General features: G+C 50.6%; 1 pseudogene; it reads left to right on the forward strand.

Annotated features, from left to right (window-relative positions):
• The first annotated feature begins 891 nt into the window (after window positions 1–891).
• LOC121754516 lies at window positions 892–2,791 on the forward strand (annotated as a pseudogene).
• The last annotated feature ends 9,254 nt before the right edge of the window (window positions 2,792–12,045 follow it).

The raw sequence follows: 12,045 nt of genomic DNA on the forward strand, positions 1-12,045 counted from the left end.
TCGTCCTTGGATAAAGAGATGCTGCAGAGGGATTCGATATTCGGCCCTATGAGGGCAGCATTGACACTTGGACCATCTCAATATTTCGCCATTGGAGTTTTGTGTCGACCGGAATCCGGTCTCGATAGCAACCGCCAGTTAAAGATCGCAATGGACTTGGTGAGCCCGGCTTGCCATATATCATCAAGCACTGGGATGACTGGTCTAATGTGACCGGAAAGTGTCCCATGTAGCGCCTTACCGAAAGGTCCCCATTCCGTGAGAGCGACCACCTCGGAATATCTTGCTCGCCTTCAATTATTGGTGTTTCAAAGAATCTTGTTAATCACATGTTGGGGGATACCAGCTTGGTATTGTAGCAGCTGCAATTTAGGAGCGTCCCAAGCTCCCTCTCGAATGAAGTTCGAGACCATGGAAAGTGGAGCACCCCTTCTCATCCATGCAAAGTCTCTAAGAGGACGTCTTCGAGCCAGATCTCATCCCAAAAGTGAATCCCTCCTTACCCCACCACCCATCCAATGTGGTTTTGTGCTTGGGCCGCGCCCCCAATAATTTCTTCCATGCGCGCTATGTCTCCGGATGGCTTGGCCGTGAGAGGAGACACCTTGGAGCAGTATTTTGCCCTTCATGTATCTAGCCCAGAGGGAGCTTTGCTCCCTGAATCTCCACCATAACTTTATATGAAGGCTCGTATCACTTCCTTGAATCTTCGGATGCCAAGCCCCCCTTCCTCCGTTGGGAGGCAGATTTGGTCCCATCCAATCCAATGCGTCCTTTTCTTATCATTTGTTGCGCCCCAAAAGAATTGGGCCAGCTGCTGGTCCAACTGGTTAAGGGCACCAGCGGTTGGTTCAGTAGCTTGAAAGATATGAAAAAATTGTCATAATCACAATCCCCCAATTGATTTGCTGAAAATGGTAGTGCTGAAAGAAGGCCGCCGGCCGCCGTGGGTGAGCTTGGGGGCTTCTGTTTGGGTGCAAATTGCATCAGGAAACTCATACACTTTCCCTCTCTATTCCCCTTCCCTCAAATCAGTTCTGGGCTTCAACCAGCAGCAGCTATCCTTTCTTGGAGTAGCCAATGATATAGGAGAAAATGTTGGGATTTTTCCTGGTTTAGCTTGCAACAAACTCCCTCCTTGGGCCATTCTTGTTGTTGGTGTATGCGCTTCTTTCTTGGGCTATGGTGTTTTGTGGCTTGCTGTTAGTCAGGCTGTTCAAAACCTTCCCTATTGGGTTTTGTGGATCGCTCTGTGTATTGCCACTCACGGCAGTGCATGGCTTGGGACAGCAGTTCTCGTCACAAACATGAGGAATTTTCCGGTCAGCCGGGGCGCTGTTGCTGGAATACTCAAAGGCTATGTTGGTTTAAGCGCTGCAGTTTTCACAGAGGTTTACACCATGGCCCTCGGCGGGTCAGCTTCAAATCTACTGCTGCTGCTAACCCTTGGCATCCCTGTTATTGGTTTGCTGATGATGTACTTTATCCGGCCTTGCACTCCCGCTTATGGGGAAGACTCAGCCGAACATTGCCATTCCTATTCACACAAGCGGCTAGTCTCATCCTCGCGGTTATCTTCTTTCAACGACAATTTGAAGGACTTGTTCTCTTTTAGCAACACCGTTTCCTATATGTTGATTGCCATAATGATTGTTCTTTTAATGGCTCCTCTATCGATTCCTTTGAAAATGACAATGTTCCCTTCGAATCACCAGAAACCCGGTATTTCTACGGTGTAGTTGGTGGAGATGGCTATACAAACGAAACCCATCCTCTGTTGACCCCTTCCTCGTCAACAACATATCTTGGTAGCTTTTATGAGCCTGAAGAAATCCCCGAAGTGGATTTACTTCTTGCCATGGGTGAGGGAGCAGTGAAGAAGAAAAGAAAGCCCAGGAGAGGCGAAGATTTCACATTCCGTGAAGCTGTAGTGAAGGCCGACTTTTGGCTTCTGTGGTCCGTCTATTTTCTTGGAGTTGGCTCGGGCGTAACAGTCCTTAATAATTTGGCACAGATTGGAGTTTCACTTGGCGTGAATGATGCAACGGTATTGTTGAGTTTGTTCAGCTTCTGTAACTTTTTGGGCCGTCTAGGCGCAGGAGTCGTATCTGAACACTTTGTAAGGTCAAAGGCGATTCCTCGAATATTTAGCTTGGCTGTCGCGCAAGCACTCATGGTCGTGTCATTCCTTCTATACGCTTCAGCTCTAAGTGGTACTCTCTACGCTGCCACAGCGTTGCTTGGAATCTGTTACGGCACCCAGTTTGGTGTCATGATTCCAACTGCTTCCGAACTTTTTGGGTTGAAAGATTTTGGCGTGATCTTCAATTTCATGCAGCTCGGAAATCCTGTGGGTGCGCTTGTTTTCTCGAGTCTGCTCGCTAGTCAAGTATACGAATCCGAGGCAGCTAAGCAGACGGGGTCTTCTTGCGTTGGTCCAAGCTGCTTCCGGCTCACGTTCCTTGTTTTAGCCGGGTTTTGTGGCTTGGGAACTTTAATGAGCATAGTGCTAAGCATAAGAATACGACCAGTTTACCGAATGCTCTATGCTGGAGGCTCAAGGGTGCTTTTAATGAGGGTGAGTCTTCCCCCGAAAGATAGGTGCCGGTGTGCCCAACCTGAGACTCTCGTTGCAATTTTCTCTCAGAGAAACATAAATAGGGACCCCCAAGTAAAGGAAAGGGGCGGTACCTCGGGAGAAGCCTCCTTCACTTTGAATAAGCCGTGCACTTCCTTCATGAGCTTCATCAATGTAGAAGTTGCTCTTGGAGATGTTGACTTGTTGATATAAATTGGGACACGACGAAGGACCCGTTGGATATATTGATCCAAGAACCCCACGTATAAGGTTCGGCAGCAGACTCCCTTGATTGATAATCTGGTTTGATCCACTTCCAGAGCTTGAAAACCTCGACCCGTTGGCTATATGATCAGCCAAGAACCTTGGTATGATTGAACGCCACAAGAACTAGCTAAAAGTATCTTGATATGTTCCAAACAAGTGAAAAACTCTACAAAGAGAATTCAACTCACAAGACAAAGTCTATTTTCGTATTTGATCAATGGTGTCTCTAAATCACATGCTTACAAGCCTATTTATAGGCTAGAATGGACTCTTAAAAGTCTCACATCATTAGTACAACTTAAGACACTTAAAATGACTCATAATAAAAGAAAAGTAACTCCTAAACCTTTGGTGTAACTCTAGGACATCTAAAGTCACTTATTTATTTTTTTTTTTTTAGTCAAACACCTTAACGGTGGAGGGTTCGTGGGTCCCTCATCCCTATATAGCAAAATATTTCTTGGTTACAATTAGCCTAGCTCGAGGCTTAGGGTTACAAGCGGCTATTACAACTAACTATTACAACCAAAACAAGGACAATCAAAAGGCCAAATCACCACAAGAGTAAGTAAGGGTCGTGTCACAAATGGCTCGACACCCGCCTACTCTACGGTGTCCTCCTAAGCATCTTCCTCGGCACGGACCCGGAAGTTCGGAATCCCCAATTGTTCCATTCGAATGACATCTTGGACGGCTCTCGGTAAGTCTTGGGCCTCCAAGACTCGACTGTGACTCAAGTCGACACCAATCTTCGCAAGTAAGTCAGCCGCCTTATTGCCTTCACGGTGAATGAAGGTAGTTCGGAGAGTGAGTTGACGCTTGTGTAAGGTCATGTGGGCCATGGCTTGGCGAGTGTGAGCAGGCCCCCAACTTGGCCCTTTAATGAGATTGAGTGCTTGCTCGGCGTCCGATTCGAGCCAAATTGGTTTCTCAAGCTCCGAGGCCAGCATCAAGCCGTGGTGCATGGCGAGTAGTTCGGCTTCGAGTGGTGAATGTGCTTCGAGAGGGAGCGCATAGGCGACGAGCGCCTTACCCAAATGGTCTCGAATGAGGCCGCCTCCCCCAGCTTTTCCTGTTGCTTCATTAAAGGACCCGTCCGTATTAAGTTTGATCCAGGCCTGATCCGGTGGTTCCCACTTAACCATCATAGCGAGTCGCGGTAGCCGTTGAGGTTCGGCATGGCTTGGGATACTGACTCCGAGCCTAACCCCTCTCCAATGCTTTGGCTTAAGCCTCCCATTGGCCATGCTGTTTCGGACGAAAGTGAGGATTTGCCAAATCACATTGCTCGGTTTGAATTGAACATCATGATGGCGGCTTCTATTTCTCTCTGCCCAGAGGAACCAGAAGATAAGGTAAGGCATGGCTCGGCTGAGGTGCTTCCTTCCCGGCTGCTGCACTCTTCTCGCCCATACCTCAATTCTTGTTGGGATCGTGTCATTGACCACGAGAGTGGGGGCCGAGCCTTCGAACCACCCGTCGAATTCCCTCCACACTCTTGTTGCACCTACTCCTTGAATGAAGAGATGTTGGAGAGACTCGGTACTAGGCCTGTGTGGGCAGCACTGGCATTTGGATGCGAGTTCAATCTTGCGCCATTGCAGCTTTGCGTCAACAGGGATGCGGTTAGATATGAGCCTCCAATTGAAGATAGCGATGGTAGTTGTGAGGCCAGCCGTCCAAATCTCCTCGAGCCCTTGGATGATGGGTTGAGGCGACCGGACCGTCTCCCAAGTCGAGGCTAGCGAGAAATCTCCTCGCCTCGTGAGCGTCCATCGTGGGATGTCCGGCTCCCGGGGAGTATCGGGGTTTTGCAAATTTGATCAATGATCTGTTGGGGAAGGCCCGCCTGGTCGTGGAGAACTTGGAGTTTTGGAGCGTCCCACTCACCATCCGTGATAAAATCCGAGACAATCGTTGTAGGGCTGCCCCTCTCGTCGAAACATAGCCCCCTAAGAGGGACGTTGCCAAGCCATATATCATCCCAGAAGTAGATCTTACCTTGACCAACAATCCAACGAATGTGCGGGTGAGCGTGGGCCCAAGCTTTGGCCAGCCTCCTCCACGTCGGGCTATTCCTTCCCGTGATCCTTGGCGAAAGTGGCGAGGAATTGGCGCAATACTTTCTCATCATGTACCGGGCCCATAAAGAGTTCTGTTCTCTGAACCGCCACCAGAGTTTAATGTTGAATGCTCTTAGAACTTCTGTGAACTTTCGGATCCCGAGCCCTCCCTCCTTGGTGGGGAGGCACATTTGGTCCCAGCTGATCCAATGTGTCCGTTTTTTCTCAGTCGTCGAGCCCCAAAAGAAGCGAGCCAATTGCTGATCGAGTAGCTTAAGGGTTCCGGCCGTGGGCTCAATGGCTTGGAAGATGTGGATAGGAACTGCCTCAAGAGTGCTCTTAATGAGAGTTAGCCTTCCTCCAAAAGATAGATGACGATGCGCCCATCCGGAAATCCTTCTAGCGATCTTCTCTCGAATGAACATGAACATTTCGGTTTTCTTGACTCCACGGTATATAGGGACCCCCAAATAGAGGAATGGGAAGGACCCCGAGCAAAGCCTCCTTCGTTTTGGATTTCATGCGCCCAATGCTCGTGCGCTTCAGCAATATAGAAATTGCTTTTTGCAAGATTGATCTGCTGCCCGGAGACTCTCTCATACCCGTCAAGGCACTCTCTAAGCCGACGCAATGGGGTTGCAGCTGCTTGAGTGAAGATAATAATGTCATCGGCATATGCTAAGTGGCTGATTTCCATGCACCTCCTGGCCGCTTTGAAGGTCATCTCTTTTTTACCAAGGATGAGCTTGTCGAGGGCCCTGGAGAGATACTCTGCGGCAATCACAAACAACGCCGGGAGATGGGGTCTCCTTGTCTGAGCCCCCGAGTAGATTTGAAGAATCCAGTTGGGACACCGTTAATAAGGACCGAGAACCAACAAGAACCAATGCACCTTTCAATCAGGTCGATCCACGCATCCGAGAAACCCATGCGCCGAAGCACCTTGATCAAGAAGCTCCATTGCACTCTATCATACGCCTTGGCCATGTCGATCTTAATGGCCACATTCGGTGCAGGGGAGCACCTTGCTAATTCGTGGAACATCTCTTGGGCGAGGAGGGCGTTGTCATGTAGGAGCCGCCCCTTCACGAATCCACTCTGGTTCGGGGAGATAACCTGTGGCAAAAAAGGCGCAAGGCGTGCGGTTAGAACTTTTGTAATAATCTTGTTGAGGACGTTGCAAAGGCTTATGGGGCGATAATCGGCCCATGTCTCGGGCGAGGCCTTCTTCGGGATAAGGACAATGTTTGTGGCCGTAACGCTCCGAGGGAGGTAGGCCCCAAGAAAGACCTGTTTTATGGCTTCCACCACATCCGTTCCAAGAATCCCCCAACATGTTTGGTAGAAGACGGCCGAGAAGCCATCCGGACCTGGAGCACTGTCCCCGGAGATGTCAAAAACCGCTTTCTTCACCTCCTCAGAGTTCGGTGGGTAGTGTAGCTCCTCAAGATCCGTTGAGGGGGGGAGTTGTTGAATAAGATCAAGGTCCGGGGTGTCCGAGGCGAGAAGGCTCCGAAAGAATTCGACCGCCGAGTGCCGTATCTCAGTTTCATCTGCAATCTCCCGGCCATTCACATTGATAGAGTGAATTCGGAGTCTAACTCTCTTCTGCTTCACCCAGCTTTGGTAGAATCTGGTATTCTTATCTCCATCTGCTAGCCACCTTAGAGCCGCCTTTTGCCTCCAGAAGTCCTCCTCCATCCGGAGAAGGAGGATGTACTCGGCAATGCTTTTGTTGATCTCGGATCTATTGTGTGGCGTTGGATCAGCCTCAAAGTCGGCTTGAGCCTGCGCGATTCTTTCCTCCATTCCTTTGAGATTGGCGTGAATGTTGCCAAAAACCTCCTTGTTCCACGCCTTGAGGGCCTTTTTGCTCCTAGCAAGCTTAGTTTGGAGATTCAATAGCCCACTCGCCTCTGTTGGTTGAGCCCAAATATTCTGCACAAGCTGCAGGAAGCCTTCATGCCGGACCCACATGTTTTGGAAACGAAAGGCGCTGCCCCGGAGGGAAGCCTCGGCATCTTACACCTTGCAAGAATCGGACCATGATCCGAGGAAACCCTTGGGAGATTAGTCACCCTTGTTGCCTCAAACGCATTAGACCATGCCTCATTAACAAGCAGCCTGTCCAACCTCTCAAACAAGCCATTTTTAGCCCAAGTGAACTCCGCACCATCGAATCCCGGGTCCAAAAGCCGGCAATCTTCAATTGCTTCGGCAAAATCAATCATCTCTGCTTGCCGGTTGGTTTCACTACCAACCCTGTCTTCGTGTGCAAGGATCGTATTAAAATCCCCTCCAATCAGCCACGGGGTTCCTTCCGTCCTGAATGATATCTCCCTCATTTTATCCCACAGAGGGTGTCGCTCCAACCTACTACATTTAGCGTAGATGGCCGAAATGGAGATATGATTCGCCATGCGGTGCGAAGTAAGCCTTCCGTGTAGGACTTGGTCCGAGTCCTCCTCAATGATGAAGTTGGCACCCTCCTCGGCGAATACCCATATCTTACCAGACGTATTTGATCCTTTGAAATTTAGTCCCAGCACCTTGGAATACCGATCCGGGTCGGGATTAGTGAGTGGCTCCATTATTGCAAGAAACATGACATTATAACACTTGATTAGTCTTTTGAGGACGTTTTGGGTCGGCGCATTAGCGATTCCCCTAGCGTTCCAAAACATGAGGTTGTAAGACATGATTAACAAGGTAGGGTCGTACCCGGAAGGTTTGAAGGCCCTCCTTGGAATATGACAATCTGATGGTCATCATCCATCGAGTGATTGTCGGCATCAACTTGTTGCGAGGCATCCTTAGGTTGTGCACCAAAGGTTTGGAAATCCATTTCCACCTCATCCATCTCGCCACATGCTTCGACGTCAAATTCCCCGTTAGCCATGAGCGAGTAGTACTTGTTTGTGCTCATGACATTGCCCGTCCACTCATCTTCACTCCTTCCATGGTTTGATGAGGGATGTCGCCCTCGCCCTCTCGAGCCCCCTCTTGACCCACCTCGGGAGCTCAAAGCCATCCGACGGCTTGTGTCTCCATGTTCCCACGGCACACCCGTTGATTCCTCATCTTTCGATTTTATTCGACTCGGCCCCATTGAGTATTTAGTAGCGGCTTCCTCACCTTGGACCGGCCTTGTGTTAAGTTGACCTTTCCCAAGCCCATCATCTTCTTGAAGGTTACCCACAATGTCCGGACCCTCCCAGACCGACTCCTCCCCACTCTGCCTAGCTTTCGGGGGTGATCCCTTTCCTTTGTTTCTCCTTTGCCGTCTCCACTCATTGTTATCATTTTGCTTGGCCTCCAAATTGGCTTGCTTTTCCGTGGCTTGCTTTTCCGTGGGACCCTTTCCATCTTGATTTGCTTTTTGGGGGCCTGCATTGTTGTAGTTTCTTTTCGGTGGCCTCTCGGTCTTTCCCACAGCATAGCAAACATTGCTCGAGTGGCCGACGTGCTTACACTCCCGACAATAGGCTGGAATTTTATCCCACCGCACTTGTTGGGCCGTCTCTCTTCCACAAATATCAAGTATGATTTCTTCGGGGGGTGGTTTCGTGATATCAATCTCGACGCAAATGCGCGCAAAGGAGAGCCTTGTCTTGTTCGCGGTGGCTCGGTCAACTTGTATTGGCGTCCCTAGGAGCTTGCCAATGGCGAAGAGGGCTGATTGATCGAATAGGTGGATCGGAAGGCCAATTAGGTTACACCATATTGCTGCAATCGGGGACTCACAATAGGCGTCAAAATCCGGAGACCATTTGAACACCCTCATTGGATGCCGATCGATGAGCCACACCGGCGTCCCCTTCGGGCCACCAAGGAGCCTTGCGTAATCCACCAAGTCCTCGCATTGAATAAGAATGTGCTTGGCATTAATGTATTTCCAAGTAAAGCCACATTGAAATTTCATGTTATTAAGAGCCTTTTGAATTTGTCCGGCTGTCGGGATAGAGTGTGAGAATTTACCTACAATGGCGTGCCCTACGTTTTCGGCAAGCTTCCGGATTTCCAGCCCCGAGAAGTAGATTGATGGTATCCCATTTGAGACTGATGCTAATCCAATGGTTTGGATCTTGTCGGCCACGAACACTTGCGGTCCATTCGGATCGGGGGCTCCCTTGATCAGGTCCGCCATTGAGCGCCATGCATTTGTGGTTACCGAGCCCATCTCGGCACCATTGGCCGGCAAGTTGCCGTTCGAACCGACCCCGGCTCCCTCTTCTCTACTACATTGTGGTCCGTTCATTGTGGCTGATGGAGTTACCTTAAAGAGGTCAGCCATTACCCCAGAATTAGGAGATGATGACGGGCTCGCCCCAATTTTCGGGGCCTCGGGCATGCTGGCCGAGACCGTGGGGCCTTCTCCCGCACCCGGCTTGACATGCGTGTAAGGGAGATCTTGCTGACTCGAGCACGGACTCGGCACCATCTCGGCACCTTTCGGTCGGCCACGCTCAAAGGAATCACGTAGCTTTAGAGTTCGACCTTTCTCCAAGGGTGGGAACTCCATTTGGTAGGCCTTGAAAGCGGTTGAAGGTGGTAGCAAGGGGAAGTTCATACCAAATTGAGGTGCATGGTTTGGCTCGGCCGCCGGCTGGCCGGACTCCGCCGTGCCGGCGTTGAGAAGTGGCTGCGCCGCCAAGGTGTCTAGCATGTCCGCCGCATCCAAGGAGGCAACATGGAGAAGGTTGGTAGGGTTAGGCTGCAAAAACTCACTAACGGCTAGTGCATCATGTGACTCTCCATTTTGGCAAGGGACCAACCTACTTTCCAAAAGCATTTTTGTTCCCATATCCTTATCGGGCAAGTTGACCATCTCCTCCCCCAAGGCTCCTTGTACTTTTGCAGCACCAAGTACAATGGATTTGTCATGGCTCGGTTGAGAAGGCTCCATGTCGTGGTCGGCCGTCTCCTCTCCGGCGACTTGGACGGAATCTTGGCCGGAGAAAAGCACCAGGTCGGAAGTTGCGCCTCGGACCACATGTGGCCTTTCCATTTCTATCTCCTCTTCAACTTCTCCTTGCACATTCTCCCCCTCTTGCAATGCGTCCGCCATGTTGGGACTTACAAGCACCGGAAAGATCAAGTTTTTGCATTTAGGGCTCACAACCGGGGCGCAATCTTCCTCCCCAAAGTCGATTCTCTTCCTTAGTTGCTTGTCCTCGGGAAGTGGGGAGAGTACGTACCTCTTCCGACCATCCCCTTTAGTATTCGGGGCAGGAGTGCTCTTTCGAGCCTTGATCTTTGCTTTAGCAGCCTTCAACTCCATTTTCTTAGACGGCTCCTTCGGGGAGTTTGATTCCTTCGAGCAAAACTTCATTTGTTGGTCCGAGGGGGTTTGCTCTCCCTCAAGAGGGGGTGGCTCGCTCGTCGGGTCGTCCGGGATGGCCGGGAGGGCGATGGGGTTGCTCGGGAAAGGCTTGGGATCGAGGGCGGTAGTTATGAGGTTGTTTCGGCCGGTGAAGGTGGTGGTCGGCAAGGTTATTATGGCGTGAGGCTAAGTGGATTGTTGGTCGACGGGATGTTGAGGTGGAGGCGGGTGGGAAATTCTAAAGTCACTTATTTAACATAAAATCTAACCAAAAAAGACCCTTCATTTTGACTACTCCAACTTGGATGAAAATGCATCATGTATCATCAATTTGGGCCTCCAAAATGTGATATGTAGTGACTCCACACTTCAAGCCTTGGGCTGCCCACAAACTTGAATAATATTCACCACTTGGCCCAATGTAGAATGGTCTTGGGGCTAAACAACAAAAACGCTCTCCCTTCTCTCTAACTTCTCTCTCTAAACTCCTCGACGTCGACGATAACTAGGTGTCTTCCCCGCCGACGGGGCAGCCGAGGGACACGTGCGGTCTCTCGGCCAAGGTTTCTCTCGTCCGTCCGGAGGTGACATGTGCTTGCACCTGATCCCATGGTGAAATCCGGTGGTGAGCTACCGGAGGGGGATATCACGGCGGTTAGCTCCACAACGCAACCCCTCTCTTTGACGGAATGGAACTTCCACTCGATTGCAAGACCCAAAACAAAGCGGGCAGGTACGCCACATCCGGAGAAGCCACGAAGAGGCCTCGCTTGTGCCGGATCAGAATTTGGATCGGATGTTTGTAAGGCCAAAAAGAAGATGGCATTTGAAATGGTAGAGAACCTAGCCGCTGAGGCACATGGTGAAGGGAGGGGATCGCCGGAACTTAGGCAAGCCCATATTGGTGAGATGTTGAGCTCGTTAGCTCAAATGGCAAATGATGGGCGCCCTCCCAAGATTGCAATGGAGATGCCCAACTCCGAGGAGGTGGCCGGAATTTCGCCGGCGCCGGCGAGCCGGAGTGAGCTGGACCAACACCCAACCGGTGCAAGTACAATGCATCACATGGGTCCTAGGCTAGATGATAGGGTGGCATGTCATGTGACTTGCAAAAAGAGGTAGAAACAAAGACCACTTTGCATGGGGAAGAAGGTGTTGCTCCAAATGGGGAAAATGTCAAGTTGTACTCACAAGCAACACCATGTGCTACTTTCCTCCACCTTGAGGCTGATGCACGCATGGAGGACCGTGCCCCTGTGGCACAACCGCGGAGCCGTCGCGTAAAAGCTGGCACCGCCGGAATATTCGCCGGAAATGCTGGCACCACCGGCGAATGTGTAGAAGGCGGCAATGAATCACTCCAACCGCGGGGGGACCGGGGCAGTGGAGAGTTCATCGGCCCCAAATCGAAAGCTCGAGCCAATCCCCTTGGACGACGGCAAGACCAAGCCTTTGGGGACAGCCGGCTCTTATGAAGGTACGCCATCGCTCTCCTTTTCCGATTTTGAAACGGATTTTCTTTCGGAGAAGCTAGGGCTAGCTATTGTCGGGAAGTTCTCCCATTCACTCCCGTCCACAACCCAAATTCAAAAAATCCTTAGTGGCATGGGGCTAGTTGGAGCATTCACGTGGAAATACTTGAATGCTAAGCATATTTTACTCCAATTTCAAGAGGTGGCCGATTATGCTAAGGTGCTAAATGGCCCTAATGGGAGTCCGAATTGGTATGTTGATAGCCAGCCGATGAGGGTGTTCAAGTGGGCGCCGGATTTTGACACGTTCTTTGAGTCGCCAATTGTTGTCGTGTGGTGTAA

This window comes from Salvia splendens, chromosome 11, assembly GCF_004379255.2.
Source record: "Salvia splendens isolate huo1 chromosome 11, SspV2, whole genome shotgun sequence".
In the NCBI taxonomy this organism is placed as follows: domain Eukaryota; kingdom Viridiplantae; phylum Streptophyta; class Magnoliopsida; order Lamiales; family Lamiaceae; genus Salvia; species Salvia splendens.